At 39.7% G+C, this 20,607-nt stretch overlaps 1 protein-coding gene across 1 annotated transcript in view; it reads right to left on the minus strand.

Moving 5' to 3' along the window:
• HAPLN1 (hyaluronan and proteoglycan link protein 1) overlaps window positions 1–19,649 on the minus strand; it is a 62,574-nt gene extending 42,925 nt beyond the window's left edge. The window contains exon 1 of the mRNA XM_063423042.1: window positions 18,907–19,649. The gene's annotated coding sequence lies outside the window, so the exon portion shown is untranslated. The remainder of the gene's footprint in view (window positions 1–18,906) is intronic.
• Window positions 19,650–20,607: the final 958 nt, after the last annotated feature.

The following is a 20,607-nucleotide window of genomic DNA, read 5'->3' on the forward strand; positions in this document are numbered from 1 at the left end:
ATTTAAATGGAAAAAAGAAAATTCTTTGCTGGTTTACAGCAATGAGAACAGAGAGTTACACAGTTATCCTTGGTTAGTCAGATGTGAGAAAGATGACAGAAATTAGTATTTCTTCAAAGGTCCAGACTGTCTATATCTGCAGTTGCAGATACTGACATGGAAAGTCTGCAGTTCTGTACTTTGAACTGAATAAGTGAACAGCAACACTAGAAAGAAATATGAAAAGGATTTACTGGGCTCAAGAGGAAAGGACAATAATTTGGAAACTGACACTGCAAACTGACAATGCTGCAGAAATACTTCTGTGAGGGAATGGTTGTTCATGGCACGTGAACAGTAAATGTGCCAGCAGTGGAGAAAAGCTTCACTAGAGATAGATCACACCAGAAAAGTTCTGATAAGATGAAAAGTGTCTAGAAAACTGTCTAGACAAGGACTTGAAAAGGAAAGCATAAGAACACTGGCTGTGACTCAGCATGGAGAATTTTCACTTAGGATGGAGAAGGGAGAGACTGGGTTTAAGGAAGCAAAGAATTAAAAAAAAATAGGTAATTTAGCTGTGCTAGACCTCAGAACTTTGCCTCAGAGCTTCACCAGAGGAGTCTAGGAAAGGGAATCAACAATGTGACATCAGAATTAGTGGGTGGTTGGCTGCCTGGCCTCTAGAAGTGCTGAAACAGAAGACGGCATTTTTGGCAACAGGGCTGGCCTGGAACATCAAAGAGTTGGAGCACGAGCACCCACTGCCTTCACCATCACCTCAGCAATCTCTCCTCCCTCTCCCAGCCACTGGCAGCACCTTCAGGCAGATTGCCTGTGTTCCTGGTCCCTGGGATGGGGAGGACATAGCTTAGAATGGGACAAGGCAAAGGTTTATTGCTGCAATCAGAGGAAAGGAAAACCCGTTTATAAAAGGAGGCCAAAAGAGCTTGTCTTGGTTAGTCTGGCAAAACACACCTCAGTAAGGATATAATTGCTCTCTATAAATATATCGGAGAGCAAATGCCAGAGAAGCTAAAGAATATTTCAGCTAAGACTTGGGAACAGAACTAGTCAGGCCATAAATAAGTTTAAGCTGGAAATGATATAATTTTAAGCTGTAGAAAAACTTCACAGCCTTCATAAGACATTTTAGGGTGGAGGAAAGGAACAGTTAGTTTTAAATCAGATCTTGCTTGCTTTATGAGAAACTGTCTCAGATGAAGGGGAATGTGGATAGGAGAGGACTAGATTATGGCACAGGAGATCCCTCTTGTTTGTTCTTGTGTACCTCATTTTTTGAGGTACAAAACCCTCAATATAAGTAAATCAATCGATTCCTGTTTCAAGCAGAATTTTTTCATTCTCCCTCATGGCAGGTCCAGGCTCTGCTGGCTGATCCTCTTAGTGACACAATCCAACTCATTCAGATGGAGCTTCCTCTTGATCCACACAGAGCTACAAACCTGTTCCCAGTAACTCTCAGCACTGCCAGCAAAGCACCTTCCCCATCACTGGGTTTCTCTCATGGTATCTGACTCCAGTAATTTCCTAAGTGGACTCTTTGCTTTAAGCAGCAACTCTGTTCCTCCAGATAAGGATCATTAAATATCTGCAAATGAAATGGAGGCACTTGTGGCTGGCTTAAATGCTTGACTGCTGAAGTGCTTGATCATGCAGGAGGTTTCTGCCTGCCTGCTGCAGTGGTTATGTGCAAAATGTGAATACAGCCCTTACATTCCAGAGGTGTGGCAAAAAGAAATGAAAATGGCAGTTCTGTTTCCACTCTGGAGCCCAAAGAGTGGCTCAGGGTATTAAGTTATGGAAATAAAGACAATTTCATCACATGCTTGTAAATCAAATGTGTAACATGAAAAAAAAATGCAGGAAATCTCCTGAACAAACCACCCTGGTTTGACATCCTAATAATGGAAAACTACAATGGTCTGAGCAAATCTGATAAAATGCAAAGCAGAGGATTAACTGGACAATTTGCAACTGGTAGATAAAATCATGGTGCAGAATATATCATGGCAAATAAAAATGTTCTAAGCTGTGTAAGCATAAAGGCTTGCAGAGCAGGCAGTTTAGTGCACCTTGTAAAATTACAAAAGTGCATTACATTAGGTTCAGATGGAGGCATGACTAAGGAGTCTACGCCTAGGAAACCCAGAAAAGTGGGTTTCCATATATTTGGAAAAATAATGTGTGGAAATCAAAAACAGGAGAGAATTGAGTTTAGCATAGACAGAATTTGAAAGAACCAAAGTCCAAGGGTGGGGTTTAATGTGAACAGCTGTGATATGAAACAGAAGACATTTTACAAAAACATTGGTGTAATTAGTAAATAAACAGGCTTGAGACTTTTTTTTGCCTGCCAGCAATATCTGCTGGCTTGTGGTCAGTCCTGAAGACAAAGTAAACCTGTGCAGATTTCAGAAAAAAACCCCACCAAAACAACAAAACAAAGCAAACCAAAATATTAACCCAACAGCAGGTTTTCTTGATCATCTCTGAACTGGGAAACTCAATTAACAAGGAAATTGCATTGATTTGGTTTAAGCCAGGCAAAGCCATATGCTTGCTTAGTCAACAAGAATACCGTGTTAGTAGGCTGAAAATGAATTGTGTTTCAAAAATTAAATTAATGGTAAATGGATAGGATTCACTTTTTTTTGCAAGTTGCTCCAAACAGTTAATTACAGGGATCAGGAGTTCTACAGTCACCCAAAATAAATGACAGACTTTTTTGTCTTCAGGACTATGCAGGCTGCTTTTCAGCTTCACAGACATTATTCCTGATTCTTCAAAAACACCTGCTAGGGTTTTAAACACCCTCCAACCCACGTCCTCACCCCTGAGAGGAAGCTGTGCTCCTGAGGCAGGGATTGTCACTCTGTGGAGGGTGACATCCCTAAAACAGACAGGGATCTCTCACAAAAGATACACAAGACAGAAGACCTGCACTCCTCCTGCTTATTTTTTTTGAATAGATACTCTATCCTTAAGGAATTACAGGTGATCACTGGACACAGGGAAAGGATGACTTTTGCTTTGACGCATTATAGCCATTGTCTATTTTTATTTTTTTTTCAGTTACCAAAGCTTTGCTGAGCTTTTACACCAAATACCTGCCCCAGACATAATGGGAAAATTTCCATAATAAGCTCCACTCACTGCAAACAGATCTGTTAAAACTGTGGCCTGGGGGAAAGGACCGAAAAGCAGCAGAAGCAATGAATCTCTAAAACTGCCTGAAAGGAGAATCCCCGCCCCAAAGGGTTGCTTTTGGAAAAAAGGACTGGTTTCCCCTTTGATGTGCTAATGGCAGGGTTTGTAGCCACTAGCCTCCATTGCACCAAAGAAAAGAGAGGAGAACAGGAGGATCTGTTGAGGATTTTCCTGAAAAGTCGGTATTTCTGCTCATTCCTTCCCAGATGCTCCACAGTCAGTACTGTGGAAAACTTGTCATTTTCCTCCACACCCCACACAGCATCACCCACTTCAGGTATTTGACAGACCACGAGGGATCTGTGCATCATCAAGGCTTATCATACCCTTACTGCTTTTAGAAGTTAGGGTTGTGATTTTCTACTAGGACCATAAATTATCAAATAAATTAACTGAGATACTGACTCCTGCCTAGGTCAGCTTTCATCTTGTGACACGTATAAATTTCCCAAGCTACAAAAAGGGGCATGGGACCCTGTTCTAGGATTTCTCACTTACCAGGACCTTAAATCTTGTGGGGTCAGCTCAGTTTCATTTCTTCTTCAGAGGTCAAAGGCACAGACTCCCTTACATCCAAATGTCAGGTTTTGCACTCTAAATGCTGCTCTCCAGGCTGTTTTGCCAGGGTTTTTAAAGAGCCAAATAGCAGGGGTTGAAAAAAAGAGCCCCAAATGCCCAAACCTATCCCTGTGCAGACCTCCATAAACCATCCCTAACACAGCTCCACCTCTCAGCCTGAGGGCTGCCTAACAGAACTGGGAGCTGTGCTAATCCCTAATTAAATTTAATCTACACTACAGAGGGCTTGTTGATTTAGCTAGATGGGTAGGGAGATGCTGACAGGTTAGTCCTGGTATAGCCAGAGCTGCAAGAGGGGGGAAGAAAGCCTCCAAGAGCATAATTGGTACCAGTTGGTGAGCAAAATGAATGCTCATTGTAGAAAACGTGTTTACCTGCGTATTACACATGTATGGAAGGCCATCCTAGCTTTGGTTGTTGATAACACCTGATAAAGCAAGATACGTTTTGACTGACATGACTGCACTGGTAAAAGCTGGTTAGTATAACCAGTGCTCAGGAATTTGTTCTTCCTCTCTCTAGATATGTCTACTGGGGACAAGGAGGGAAATTACCTAACACAAAACCTGCAATAACATAATTTCCCTCTGTTTTTCAGTCTTGAAGCATCAATATATGTTGTTATCTGCTCTGAAGAAAGAATGACTACTCATGCAGCTGCTGTAGGTCCCAGGCAGAATGTGAATTCTTCGTTATAAATTATTAACCTTCTGTTCTCTGGGACTGTAATCTCACAGGACAGGCTTGAGCAGACCCGAAGCAACCTCCATGCCCATCCCTCCTTCAAACTTGTGTGATGGCTAATCTGTTCCTAAAGTGGGTTATTCATGTAGAACAGATATTTCAACCTTCTCTCTGGAACTGCATATCCAAGGGGAGAATATCTTCTCATTTTAGGGGCCATAGCTATTAATACAGCAAAAAGTAGTAAAGAAAATGTCACTGACAACAGAAGATTAGAAAATATGATTCCATTAGCTGATATAAGAAGGCAATCATAGAAAATATTCTTGTCTTTTGGTCAATTTGAGGAATGGATACTATTTAAAAAGCAGTTTCCTAGCATTAAAACAAAATAATCTGAGAAGCATAAATATAATTGATGAGATTTTTAATCTAGTCTCACTAGAAAGACAGTAGAAATCTATTCCCCAAAAAATCAGGTCATTGCTCTAATTAGATCTGACACAGACATGAGAATGTGCATATAATACCTGCATTCAGTGAAGATAAATTTCTCACCTCAAATGTGCTACTAAAATATTTCACCACACAGAATTAATGCCTTTGAACCTTGCTGTTTTAATTTCAAATTTATACTACATATCTTTTGAGATGCAGCCATGGGTCTGTTTTGTGTAATTGTGGAGTAAGGACCATTTTCCTTGTGCTCCCAGACTAACTTGAGGCATTTGGCTTTGATCTTTGCTAGTGTCAGGATGGAACAATCCCTGCCTTTAGATACCAGAAGCATTTCAGTCTCAGTGAATCACAGTGTCTCAGATGTGCTGCAGAGAAAATCAATTAAAGAAATGTGATATCTTCTCTGCCATGGGACAGGGACAGCAACTTTGGCAACAAAACAAAGGTTGTTTTTTGTTTTTACTCCAAGAATGTGGGTAAGAAGCTGGGGGGGGGGGCGGGAGGGTGGGAGGAGAAGAACAATTTTTGAGCATCTGACTGGGACCTCAGTTCTCATTATGGAGTGAGAGCAAAAGGGGGAAGCCCAAACCAAATGAGGAACAGAGGATGTGCTGTGGCTGCGCTCCTTCCCTCACAGTTACAGTCTGAGGTATTGGATGACCTCAATTTCAAAGGTTCTAAAATCAGATGCTATTTAAAAGCTCAGAAATTCCCTTCATTATTACTATAAAAGGACTAGCACACATATTTTATGAAGGATCTAACATTGGTTATAAGGAAAGACAAAGAAAAAAAAGGCTGTCGATGCTAGTCTTCTACTACAAACACCTCTGTTTAAAGATCTCAAATTAGATTTTGTTGGAAAAAGGGTACTGGCACACTCATAACCTGACATATTTTCCATTATAAACTCATTTCTACTATAAACTCTGAGCATAAAAGCTATAAATAGCACCTCCACTACAACTCAGATTTTCCTTACACACTCTGATTTCAGAAATAATGTTTCAAATTCAACTGATTCCTTTCTTATAATTCTGTATAATTCAATTCTAGCATTAATTTTTTTTTTTTTTCTAAATAAAATTTTGTAAGACACTGTTTTCTGTCTTGCCCTTCTGGGGATAAGAGATGTATTTGCAGCTCAGAGAGGGACACAGAGCAGTTCCCTGCTGCTCCGTGGCAGAGCAAGCAGCAAATCCCAGGAAGAAAAAACATCCAGGACTATGGCCCAGGATCCAACCTCTCTGTGCTCATTTTAAATTTTTGCAGCTGATAAGCACCTATAGATTCTCAGTTAATTTTAACCAAAATCATATTGTTTTACCTTTCCTCAGGTTTCCTTCCCTTCATGAGAAGTTGCAAATATTTTGCACTGTCCTCCCACCTGCATACTCCCACCTACACCTAGCATCCACTAGGACATCTAGAAATGGTTCCTCTAGATGCTCTATAACACCTGGGACAATGCTGAAACCTGAAAAAACCCGTGAAAACCTGAAAAAATACTCATAAAACCCCCCATGAAAAACAAATCTGCCAAAAAACCACACAATCCCCCTAAACAAACAAACAAAACAACTACAAAACCAAAACAAAAAAAAATCCCCAAAACCCTAAACCAATGAAAATATTTCTGAAGCATGCAAAGAAATTTGAGACTTCTGGGCTTTGATATTTCACAAAGACAAAGTTCTTTGTAAGTGAAGGCCAAATTTTCCTTTTGCTGTCCATCAGAACAAAAGGAAAAGTGACTTAATTTCATAGCACTGGCAAAACAGTCCAGTGGGTGCTGTCAAAGATAACTCTTGTCTGGTTTTCAGCAGTCAAAAGGAAAGGTTAAGCAACACTGTCTATGGTTCTTGGTCACTGGAGCAAAGATATGAATTTCAAAAGAGACATCCACAACTGCAGATTCAAGAAAGATTTTCAGCAGCTGCAAGGTAGCTGGGGGTATATCCTGACCTGAAAATGTCTCCTGGCCAAGTGTTCCATGCTGGTCTGTTCCTTGAGTCTCATGGTGGCTCTGTGCAACATCTCAGAGCAGTGCACAGGACAACAATGGCACAGCAAATTTAGCCTGTATATGTATATTTAGGTTTCTCTGCATCATGGGTACAAACAGGAAAAATTCACAAGATTTCTCTTCAATTTGAAACTGCTAAAGGTGTTCCAGAACATCGGTTTTACTTAAAACTATACATACATACATACATATATATAAAATTTTAACTTTGCGTCCACTTAAATGACTTGATTCTAGTTGTCATCTCTCTTTTGGAATTTAAGATGTAGGGATGAAAAACAATTTGCAAGAACTACTTATTATGTTAATGGTTCTGTAGAAATCCTTCCAAAGATGAGCTATGGCAAGGTTGCTGGAGAAAATTGCAGTATTCTGCTATCTCTCAGAGAGTCGTATAGCTCCTGTTTGTTTCAAAACCTGAAAATGTCAGAAGTGTAGCGGTTGCTGTTTCAATACAACATAATTAATGCCTTCATGGGGAATACCTTTTGCAAGCTGTATGTCCAAGTTCATGTTGGTTTTCCCGAAATCCCAAGGTAAGAAATGTCCTCTCCCATGTGCTAAAATCTGGAAAACCCCAAATTATCTAAAATCTGTGGCATCTCCCCATGCAATAAATAAAGATGAACTTTACTTTGTGATATCTTTTATCAAGCACATACCCACAGAAAAATCAGCAGAGCAAGGGGCCAGCACACAAAATAATTTTACCTGTTTTGAATAAAAGTACATAAAAATCCTTCCAATGATGTCTAAGAATCTATAAATCAGTAATTTCAGAGGCTATCCATACTTTAACAGGAAAATGAAGTCAGAAAATGAAAAGAAATATTATTGGCCTCCGAGTCAATGAGTCAGAAGATATTAGCATACACTACCCCCACTGTAATTACTCAAGGTTTTTCAGGCTGCTGTATTAACCTTTAGAAAAGTAAATAGTGGAAAGCTACACGACCATTTTCAACAAAGCTTGAGCCAGAACTGCCTTTTTTGCCTTCTACAGAAAGAATAACCTCATTGCTCAATGCATTTTTACCAGATTTTTAGTTTCCTTTTACCCATGTAGACATTTACATCTTGGTAAAATAAGTGCACAGCATTCACATACAGTATGTCTTAAGCAAAGTGAGTAAGGGGGGTTTTCTTGCATTCAAAAAGATGCACTAATTTCCATATATAATTTCTATATTAGTAAATACAGAAAAATCTTAGCATTTTTTTAGTTTTAATTTGGATCATTAAATGTATCATTTATAAGTGACAAACTGTATGAAATTTATGTAGATTTTCTCATTGTTTCCACATCTTCCCTGTGTAATTTTGCACCATGTCTTCTATTTTTTCCTGGAAGCAAGTTGGAAAGTTTCTGGGACGGATAAATATTTTTTTTTCCTTAGATGATTCCCAGTACTCTCAGGCAGTGTGGATCCTTTTATTTCACTCCCATTCACTTTCACTGTAGTCTGTAACACTCAGACATCTCTCCCGTATTTGGAATAATGGCTATCTATAGCGGTACAGAAGATGGTAGCCCAAATCAGTATGAGTGCTGAGAACTACTCCAGCTTCTAAAGGAATTATTGCTTTCGGCTCAGTGGCTGTGATTCAACGTTTCACCAATGCTCACAAACCCTGCTGGAACCATGAGTTTGTGTAAAAAACATGTGAGTGTATAAAAATAAAGTGATATGGTGCCAGCTGAGCAGAGATTGGTTATAGAGATGTAATTTCCATGCAGTTCCTCTGGATTCCTTCATTATAATCCCTCCCAAAGCTATTGAAGATGGCCTGGATCAGACTGTCTTGCATGAAGGCCTTCCTGGGACAATGTCACAAGGAGAAATAAATAAGGCCCTGAGATGAAAGACATAATTGGCCTTGCTTGACCAAGCTGGCTGCACAGACACATTTTATAGGTGACTCTGTGCCACCAGCAGATAAACTGCTGAGGTTGCCTACATGAATATCTGAGTGTTTACACCATCCCCATCAACAGAGGAAGTTTTATCATCTCATTTTGGTAGGTGGAGGACTGAAGGACTAAGAGCCTGCAGCTTATTCAAAGTCACAGAGGGATTTAAGTCTGAGCAGGGGACTGAAACAATGCTTCACCAGCAACAGTAAAATATCCTTACAGGAGAATGTCCTTACTATTCAGCAATTCTCTCTCTCCTATTAAAAACAATACATAATTAAAAGGTAACAATTAACATTAGTTTTCAGGTGCCTGAATCTCAAATTGGTACTGTGCTACGTTCTCTGCTGGCACAGCAAGTTCTCTCCTTGGAACAGGGAGGGCTTAGGATGGCAACAATGACTCCCTAGAAGTCCTGTGTGGGCTCTGAATTATGCATTGAAATGTTATTGTCCTGAGTGACAGTGAGATATAAGCAGCAGAGTGCTGGGATTCAGTTTTTCAATAAAGTTGCCTGACTTGCAATCACTTCAGAATTCCTGCAGCACTGGAATGATAAACTGTATTAGAGGGATGCAGCAAGAACTTATTCATAATGGCCTGTTCTGTGCCTGTGGACCTCTGGCTATCCTCTGCTGTGATTTTATTTCAGAAGAAGGAAGGCAAAGGTCAGCATCACAGGCAAGTCTGTTGGCTCATCCCTCACTGTCTGAGCAGAGCACTCTCTGAAATATATCTGAGGTCATTTTGGGATGAAATACAGCACTCCAAAAGGCTCTCCGAGCACTGAATGAAGCACCCACAGCTTCCAGAGTCAATCTGCTCAGTTTAGTGCTGCAGAATTGCTTTAAAGGTCAAAGCCAGGAGCAATTAAGGGCTGGATGATAGGAAATGGAAGACTCGCTCAAGAAAATGCAAATGAGTCTTGTATTTTCTGTACTATGTCCTGCTTTTCTTCCTTCTCTATATTCAGTTAAACACAGGTTTAAGAAGACTTTTAACTATTTTTCATCAGTGCCTACCATGCACAGAACTGAACTTCCTCCTCATACCCCTCTGTTCTTGTTGGAGGAAAAAGCAATACCACAATTTTGATACACTTTGCTTTTTCTCCACTATTTTTACTCTTCTTTTTTCCTTGAAAGGCTTTAGAAAATGCTGTTAAACTGGGGCTTTGGCATTGTTTTGTAATATCTTCTCCTTTTTTAATATTTATTCTCCATAGTTCACTTCTGCAGTTCATGTGTTTGAGCTTTCCATTGTAAGAACAAAGGCCAAAGACTTTTCCCACTGGAAGTCAAGGCTCTTATCTGATATTATGGCTTCAAAACTGATGACCTAATAAAACAAACCCACAAAATGTTATGAGGGTTTTTTTTGTTTTGTTTTAATGCTTTCTAGGCCATCTGCCATATTTAAACTTCCATGACAGAGAAATATGAGCCAGATTTTCCTTGAGGAAAACCCACCCATGTTTCCTGTGTGTTCTGTTGTCCTTACAAAAGTCTAGGAAGAGTTTATATACCTGCAGAAAATCAAAATTGCCTTTTTCCTGTCCATATGTACCCTAAAAACATGAAAATGAAAAGTTATGACTTTTGGCTAAAAGAGTGTTTAATTTGTCTTTTTGCTCATTTTTATTTGCACTTTTTAACTGAAATTGCAAACATTTAGTTGCAAAAGAAGGGGAGTGTTCTTCTTCTGGTTTCCACCAGATAACAAATTTTCATCTCTAAATTTCTCTGATAATAGGATTGTAACTCCATGGACAGAAGATCCATTCTTCATAGCTGGCACAAGCAGAAAGCCAAAATATATTGAATCAAGATCCTGCATTTCTAATGACCTTGGGGTAGCAGTTTGGGGAATATTCAAGCCTGATACAAAAAAATAAAAAGTCAAATTGGCGGTTTGGTGTCAAAAAAATTCAAAGATGGTATAGTTCCCCATTAGAGTCCTCCACCTTCCTCTCTTTAGATGTTTTCAGGATGAGCTCTTGCCTTCCACCATGTAGTAACCATTTTTACACTTACAACCATAAAGTATTGTTCTATTTTACATAATAAACTCAATATAAACTTAAAAGTTGTTAATAATATATATATATGTATGTAATCATAAAACTTGTCAATCATCATTCCATAGCAGTTTCTGAAGTTATAATAATGAATAGTTGATGAATATCATTGTCTGTGGAAGGCAGGTTTTTGTCTGAGATGATTACTTTGCACACTGCAAGTCACAGGAATAAATCCAGATTTGCTGAAAGCTGTAATCAGCTGGAAATAAAGCCACATTTCCCCAGCACAATGTCAGGAAAAGGCTGAAGTCCAGACAAACAAATTGCAATAATTCAGTAATGATACAGAAATCAACTAATATTCCTCAGGTAAAATAAAAGAATATCAATCATCAGATGCAGCAAAAACAAGTCACTCTTAAAATATGGCTTGACAGGATCTGTCTCCTGGCCTGGAAAAAAATGTCTGTGCTTTCTATTGACATTTGCAGAGTTTTCCCTAGTGTGGCAGTTTAACTTTTTATAGGTAACCATTATTCCACGGAAAAGTCTTGTTTAAGGGACATTATCTCATAATTCTCTCCATAACTTGCTGCTTGATAGGTCTTGAAAAACACTAAATCTGAACTTTCTATCAACTTGGTATGCAAAACAGATCACTCAGCACAGTAACATCCACAAGTGAGAATGCCTCTTCTGTCCCAGATTTGCAGAATGTGATTGAAAAGAAATAATTTTCAAGCTTTGACCAAATGAATTTTGAAGACTGCGGTGAACTGTTCCTGCAAAACCTTATGTTTGAATTACTTTGTTCAAGAAACGACTTGGGCCACAAAGTGTGAACTGTCATTTGTCTCTTTAGATATTTTAAAATATTTTTCTGCTTTTTTAGATGCCAAAGTGCCTTTGTAGGTTGTTCTATTGGTGTCTCAGTTTACCGCATTCTGTTTTGTGAAACCGTTGTTTTAATTTTATTTCTTTTAATTCAAAGGAAAAATAATTCAGATTCTTCTTACTTTACAACTTCTAAAAATCTTCTCATATTTTCTACTCCCTTATCCAAGTCACGAATGAAAATGTATTAATTGAGGAGTACCAATGTTGACTAGCCCTGGCAAAACCCCACCTGAAACGTGCTTCTATTGTCACAGTGAGCTATTTGTTTCCTAACCAGTTCTGATAACATGTCACGCTAGTTTTGTCAAGAAAACATCTCCCCAGCTTGTTCATGAAGATGTTAAACTTACCCCTGTTATTCTGCCATCCTGCTAGGTTTGAAAGGTTTTCTTATTGTTTGGTTTGATCAGAGCAGAACTTACATTAAACGGCAGATGGAACCAGCTATGGAGGTTGATTGGTGGGGGGGAAATAAATATCTGCATGCTTCTTTTAGCCTGATCACAGGGGAAAACAGATGAAATGCCTGGAAACTGGGAGCAACAACCGATTCATTGGCTACATTTGCTGCATGAACAACACCTGAATTACTGTTCTCTCAGTTGGCTTTTTCAGCTGGGCAAAGTCCAGAAAACGCTTGGGAGATCAACATCTTTGCTGTTTTTCCCTGGTTCTTGGCTCACAGAGATGACCATGGAATGATAAATGTGACCAGGCACACCAGCACAGGCTCCACCAGACACACAGTCACTGCTTTTACACAGCTCTTAGAATGATTTAGCTTGGAGAAGAACTTCAAGTCATTAAGTTTATTTATGGTGCACTGGTGTAAACGAGTTCTAATGAAACCAATCAAAGAATAAATACAGCAAACAACCAAAAAAGCCCAACCCAATCCAATGCAAACCAAAAGATCTGCTTGACTTGCTGATAAAAGCTGAATCATGTTTTGTGCACATATTTTAGATCTATATAATCAGAGCTATTAGAAAAACAAGTCAAAAGACCCAGCAAAACCTGACATTTTGCTTCAGATATTTGAAAATCCAGAAACATAGTTCTTTGAAAATAACAGTGTGTGCATAAATTCTTCAGGTTAAGCATGAAATTAAAATCCCAGACGTTCCCTCCTGTGTGTACAGCCCCCTCGGTGTTAAAAAGCTGAGCAAATCACCTCAGGCCATAAAGCAGCATGATCAGAAAATGGTGACACCACATAGTCTATTGCAGTTGCCCCATGTGTGCATCACTGAAATTTCAGTAGGAGAACTACAACACACACTGTAACATTATTTTTCTCTGATATGGTTCTTATAAATCTTTTGTTTGGGCCCAACACTCCAGTGTTTTCACATTTTTCAGTGTGCTTTCCCTATTTCTAGTGTTATTTTTATGTGGCTCAGGGGTGGTTTCCTTTTTTTGCCTGAAAGTATGTTTAAGTAAAAAACCCCAACCAGTAATCACATAAATACGTTGGAGTCTAGCATGTTAATGAATAGATGGGTAGTTAGTTTCAATTGGAGGGTCTGAAAGTTATTTTAGCAATGGAAGTTCTTTTTCCTACATTAATCATGTACTTCTTCCATAGTTGCAGGCCTTGGTTCCTCTACCCTTTGCAAATGTGCAGAGTTTTGCTTAATATGTTATTGACATCACCTTACAGGTACTTATGTCTTAAAACTGAATAGATTTGCAGCTTGGAGCTTTATGAGCTTCTTCCTGATCAGCAATGCATGATGCTCTACATGCAAAAAGATGAATAGTTTTATTTATTCACTCAGGTCTGTTTGAGCTTCAGTTGATTTCACTGTGTGACTGACGTGAGTAGTGTTGACTATCTGTGGTTTTCCTGGACCAGAATCTCACAGAGCAGCAGATGCATACAGGCTGTCACTTCTCCCTGTGTGTAGGCAGCACTGCAGGAAAGGAATTCTGAACATAAAAAAGTGTTAATCACAGTAGATTTAGGTATTCCTCATGGCACAGTTCACTAGCACTTGTTGACACAGTTTAGGTACAAGCTGAATTATCAGCTACCATGACACAAGCAGTGCAAATTAACATATGACATGCAAAAACCTATTAATATACCCAGAGAAAAATTGATCCAGCCCAAATTTGAGCTATCTCTAAGTGACTCCATGGCAGAGGAGTTGGAACTAGATGAACTTTAAGTTCCCTTTCCAACCCAAATCATTCTATGTTTTTAACTTTTCCTTCTTTTTACACCGGAGTGGTTTGAAACTTTTTGTTTCCTCCCACTTAAGATTTCTGTCAAACCCATTTCCATTCTAAACTGTCTCCATGGCCCATATTTTCCTTGTAGGCTGTGTGTGTTTAAGGTAATTAGAAGATATTATTAATGGAAAGATGTCTCAAGATAATGACCTCCTGCAGTAAGGCAAATGCCAAGATGACATTTTTTGGAGCAAGACACATATATCCAGGGACATTCTTCTGTCTCATGACTTTTTTTCTGGTATGCCAAGCCATTAATGATGCAGATTTTGCCCTGATGTGCCCTCCTCCAGGAAATGGCAGTGACTCTGTGTGGAAAACTTGCTCCCAGGAGAGGCTCTGTGGCCTTGCAAAGACTCTCATTAATAAGGTTTGTGTTTCTTTCTCTTGTGATTCACAGTACCAGGCTGGGTGGAGCTGAAGGGAAAGGTAAGCCACCTATGAAGCACAAGACTGAGTCAATTAGCTCTTTTGCTGCTGTGATATTTTGCCTTCTTAGTCTTTAATTCATAAACTTTTACTGATTAAAGGAAAAGCAGACTTTAGCCATATAACTCATGATTTTGTTAACAACATCCTGTGACAATATTTCATGTGAGTCTTGGTAAAAGGATCCAGAGTAAGCCAGTGCAGGCTACTGTTGTGTGACTTCTTCATGAGTGCTTTAAATGGTTTTTTTTCAGAGCTATTATCATGTTTGAGACATCCATCCCGTTGTTCTAAACTAAAGAGAACAACAAAAAAAGTGTTTTCAAAGCTGACGAAACGATGAGGACACAAGAATTGTCTGTTCTGCTGAGTGTGATGTTGCCATTTGATTTCCTGCTCAGTGATGAAAACCAGGACAAAGTTAAGCACAGGAGGCTTGACTTTGCAATGTATTTTAATAATTATTAGTTCCGATAGCCACTGTGGCACTTATTTTGAAAAGGTAGGATCAGAACCATGCTTTCATCACCTCATTTGGATGTCTAGTGGGTGGCTGCAGTGGAAGCTGTATTGATGGTGACATTAAAAAAAAAACAACTTAGGAAGCAGAAGCCTGCGAGCTGGCTATGTACAATAAATCCCATCACAAAGTACATCCAGATGCATGTTTGCCCGCTTAAAATTTTGTCAGGGCTGGAATCATTTTTAGAGCTATGAAAACTGACAGCACCTGAATACCTACCACTGAATAAGCAATCCTTATAATGGTTAAATAAACAATTTTCCTTTTCCCCATTAAAAAAGACAATTTAAGCTATGAGTATGTCTGACATCTGAGGGAGGTGGAGATAAATGGCAGGTGAAAAAAAGGAAAAAAACGGGTTTATGACCTTTTATCAGCTATTACAAATAATATTTAGAATAATCTATGTTTACCATTGATACAATGTTCAGGACAACACACAAAGGGGATTAAGAACCCCTATGTGATAAAAGAGTTTTGGAAGGAGCTTTGAAAGCCTTGCTGCTGGACACAGCTTCCCCTGACACAATATTTGTACAAAAATTTCCTCACTTGTACACTACCAGGTCAGCCCATCAAACTGAGTGTTAAGTTGTGGCTGTTTGTGGCTGAGTAGCTTAAAAAGTCTCTGCAAATAAATGTTAGTAGCAAATAATAAATAAAAACCATACTGATTTTTATCATATCTAATGGGCACTCAGAGAGATAACCTCCCCTAAAAATATAACTTAAAATAACTCCAAACAAGCAACTGATTTTGTTTTTAATGGTAAACGTGAATAAAACTAACCACTTACAGTTAATTTGCACCTGAATTAATTACAGATGTTGTGAATATAAGAAAATTCTGCCAAAGTACTCGGCAATATCCACTAGGTGGCATCCAGTGACCGTGTTTGGGCTGCCTTATCTCCACAAAACCTCTCATTCATACAGCAGATAAAGAACTGCATTATTAATTTATACCACGGCATCCACTCTACACCCAATATTTGTTTAGCCAGATGCTTCCTCTAATCCTCCTTAAACACCATTGACTGAAATCCTAAGAATATTCAGAGGTTTGTTTTTTTTTTTTTTTTTTTTTTTTTTTTTTTTTTTTTTTTTTTTTTAATTTTTTAACCCAAAGGAACATTTTGTTACCTACAAGTTACAAGCTGCCTTTTCAAGTGCAGCACTGTGTGCTACAGTTCCTACCAGCGGAGACAGAATGTCTAATACTTCCTAACCAGCAACAGAGGCAGCTTGTCATATGAAAATAACTTTTTTTTTCACCCCACAAAATTATTCATTTCCATAGAGTTTAAGTAATGAAATACACTGTCAAGATTACAATGAGACAGAAATGCTAAATATTTCAACTTCCAGGAATAGTTTAAGCACTGCTTCAGTGAAAAGGCAAATGAAAAGCAGAAAACATTAATTCCAGTTTTCACACCTTAATCCTTGCAATGAATTGGAAAACTTTTAATATATTTAAATGTAAGCAATTACAAAGTCTCTCTCCACTAAAGGATCTCAAAACACCTCTTAAAGGGTGGTCCATATTGCTTCCAGATTTTTACTGAGGGGCAAGGAGCTTAAGTGACTTCATTAAGTCTTGATAACAGTCCTTTTGGCTCCAGGCTGTGACCAATAGCGGGCAACAATATTCCTTGTAGTCACATATCAGCATAAAAATCATAAATGTAGAAAACACTCTTCTTGGCAATTGAACAAACTGTAATGCAACAGAAACCCTCCATCCTTTCCTGAAAGTTTTTCTCCCCCTGTCCCAAGTGTTTATACTTCTCTATGGGTTTTTTTTTTGTTTGTGGTGTGGTGGGTTTGTTTTTTTTTTTTTTTTTTGTTTTTTTTTTTTTTTTTTTTTTTTTTTTTTTTTGTGTCTTAGGTTCTTTTAATCAGGCTCAGTGGCACTGGGAGGAAACTGAACCCTCTGGATTTGTGATGAGAAGATGCTTTGCTATGGATTGTGCTGTGAGCCTCTGACACGGACAAGGCTGTGGACAACATCTTTCTTCCTGATGAGCTTTTTTCCTCTTTCTTATTGGAATCTGCTTACAAATTCAGGAGTCTTATTAGGAAGACTTGCCTTTTGGCAAAATTTCAGTGAAGACTGGCAGTGCCTCCATTATTGCCATTACTTTTTGGGGGGATTTATCTTGAAAAACCTGCTCTCTACCTGTTTCCTGCTCTACTTCACTTTAACTGTAGTGCTGAAAAACATCACAAACTGGTGTTTTGGGATTTGTTTTGTTTTTTGGGATTTTTTTTGTTGTTGTAATTGGTTTGGGGTTTTTTTTGTTGGTCTTCTTTTTTTTTGTTCCCTCCTGCGTTCTTCCTTCTTCCCTTTCCCCTTGGCACTAATACAGGCAGGTGTGTAAGGGTTGGGGTCTCAGGTGATGCACTCAGAGCAACTTTGCTCAGCAGTGCTTTACAGGGCTGTGCTGTTTTGGCCTCACCAGACCCAAAACCCCAAGAAAACTAGAGCTGCATGTGTGTGGCATGAGGACTTTTCCTCCTGCATGCCACACCTTGGCACAGGACTGTAGATCCCAGTCCCTTCCTCACAGGAGCTGGTGATGATTTTGCTGACTGTGATCTGTATTTCCCCAGGTGCTGAAAATAACCTGTCTCGAGAAACTGTGTTTATTGAGAGGGTCTGTATCCATAGTTACATGGCCTCACTTCATCTGTGCTTTCAACTACAGCATCATACATATTCCTGACAGAACAACAGGGCTCTTTCCAGGTTCCTTCTTCCCACATTTAGGCATTGAAACAGCCTTGATAGACATAAATACAAATTTGTTTATTAATCACTCACACAGTTCCCTTGAGCACAAGGCTCACAGATCCTCCTGAAGGTGTTGTATCACTTACTTGACATAGTCAAGCACCAACATATATGGCAGCACTTTTTGCCCTGAAAGACCTCAGGAGCAATTAAACCTTCACTAATTATACACAAACAGCAGTAAACCTCCTTAATTCAAACACACAAAAGCTTTCCATCCCTTGCTATCTTGAGATCTATCTATCTGTCTATCCTACCACACAAGGAGTTTTGCCATGAGAAATATTTTGAATAGCACCTTTCAATGGGTTTGACCCCAAACCCCAAATAAAGAGGCAGTAAAATGATGCAGTGATCACAGCCCTGGACCAGCTCATGTGCAGCTAAATTTGTAAAATGCTGAGGCAGCCCAGCTTTCTCCGTGAGTGGAGATGGTACAGGAACCTGTGCCAAACACTGCTCAGTCTTCCCCTGACAATAAATAGCCAAATATTACATCAGTATGTAACATATCACATCTTATCAGAATCTTCTTGCTTCTAACTGGATGGGCAGTACTTTGTGCAGATTCTGCTTCCAGTTCTTGAAATGTTTGTTCAGTCTACCATGCTCTTTTTCCCTACATCTTAAAAACTTCTGAAAGCATCTGAATGGATGAAGAAATACTTAAAAAAAAAAAAAAAAAAAAAAAAAAAAAAAAAAAAAAAAAAAAAAAAAGAAAAGAAAAGAAAAGAAAAGAAAAGAAAAGAAAAGGAAGAAGAAAGGCAAATCTCTGAAATCTCTGTGAAGAGAATAATCCCATAGGAGGAAGCCACAGAGCAGAAGTATACAACTTTTTGTCTTTCTGCAGTTGCAACATGATCCCCCCCTTTGGTAACACAGAACGCTTAAAAGTCAAAGACACTGAAACTAGCCAGTTTTAATCCGTCTTTCACCGTCGCCCCCCGCCTCAGCTGCCAAATTAGAACTCTCAAAAATCCCTCCAGCACAGGCAGCCCCGCAGCCGATGCCACAGGCGCTGCTTGCGGCGTCCCCATCCGAGTCAGAGCAGCAAAGCGGTATAAAAAAACTTTCCCAAAAGTTTGATTTTTTTTTCTTTTTTCTTTTCTTTTTTTTTTTTTTTCTTTACCTTGTGTAGAGCTCCCTGCGAGTTGAGATGCTCTCAGGACTCTCCAGCAGTTTGAAACGGAGGGCAGCGAGGTGCAGGAGGAAGTTTTTGGTGCTCACCTTAAGTCAGCGTGTGTGTGTGTCTGTGTCTGTGTCTATGTCCCGAGTGTCTTTTGTGGCTCTGGGTGGCAGAGGACCTGATCCCGGGAAGAGAGAGCCACTTTCTCACCGAGAGGAAAAGAAAAGCAACACGTCATGAGTTAAGTACGCCTCCAAGATGTCTTAATTACAGCCCAACGTGCTTCCATTCAGACCCCAGGAATGAGAGGAAAAAATAAACCCACACACGCGCGGTTTTCCCTGTCGCTCACACACCCACACACACCCACCCCGTCCCAGCAGGCTGCCCTCTCCCTCCAGGTCCCTGTCCTCGCCCCTCGGGTCCATCCCGTCCAGATCCGCACCTAAAAAAGCCTCTCTCAACTCGACACAAGTCCCGAGAAAACAAACAAACAAATAAACCAACAACAGGAACAACAACAAAAAATCAACCAAAAACCCGGAACTATACGGGACTTGGGGAAAAAAAAAAAAAAAAAAAGTAAAGAAAGAAGCCTGTAGTGTTCCTCATGAAGAGACCATTGAATTTGGGTATTTAGGGTGTGTGACACCCTGAGAAACACGACACTTCTCTGACCACTTGCCTCTGCCGGCTCCCAGCCCCTGCTCCCTTTTTACTCCCCACACTCCCATTAGCTCCGAGAGTAGAACCCGGGTTTCAGGCATCGAGAAAGTGATGCAGGAAAGCTGGGCGGGGGGGGGGGGGGGGGGGGGGAGTGGTAGTGGGGTGGAAGCAGCTGGACCTAATGGGATGCCCTTATGTTTTTCTTTTACCCCTAACTTCCAGTAGGATTTTAAATCCAGAAAACGAACCCACCTTCTCTTATTGCACCCCCAAACCAGAACTCACCTTGCTCAGGGCACTGGTATCAATGCCAGCAACTGTTGATCTCTAGACTTTGTGTAATTTCTAAATGCCCCAGGCCAAAGTATTCCTCCAGCATCAAAAATGTCTATATTTTTGTCCACTTCACTTCATGAGATCTACAGCCCCAAAGGAGTCTGCTGAAACCCATGCAGTGTGTGCCTTTAACTCCCTAAATGCCACAGCATGAATAGCACACATGTCAAATCTCACACCTTACAACCAGAGGCAAAAGGTGTTGTTGTATCTCTGAATGTGTCTAATTTAAAAAAGCAACCAACCAAAACCAAAACCCCAACTCCAACAAAAACAGATGAAAGGGACAGGGGGAAAAAAGACCAAGACTTGTTGATGTACTACATGTTAGCAAATTTGGGCTCAAATAATGCTATTTTTGTAAAGCAGGTGTTACTTTCCTCCACTTGAGAAAAATTAGGTTCTTGGTGTCTAAATCTCCCAACAGCAGTGGGAAATATATGTGGAGTTCTTAACCTCTAAAATTCGTTAGATTAAAAAGCACAGGTGGTCCAGCCAACTTGGTCCTATGGATTAATTTTACCATTTCCCCTTCCCCCTATCACCCACCCACTCCTTCTCCGATGCTGAACAGAAGAATGTGGCTGTGTCACACCCACTGCAAATCTCCAACATCATTTTCCAGCCTGGACCCCGCTAAGCTTTTATCATTGTGGGTGTCAAACGCTCAGCCCGCACCATCAAAAGAGGCTGCAGCACATC

This window comes from Prinia subflava, chromosome Z (assembly GCF_021018805.1).
Source record: "Prinia subflava isolate CZ2003 ecotype Zambia chromosome Z, Cam_Psub_1.2, whole genome shotgun sequence".
Taxonomy (NCBI): domain Eukaryota; kingdom Metazoa; phylum Chordata; class Aves; order Passeriformes; family Cisticolidae; genus Prinia; species Prinia subflava.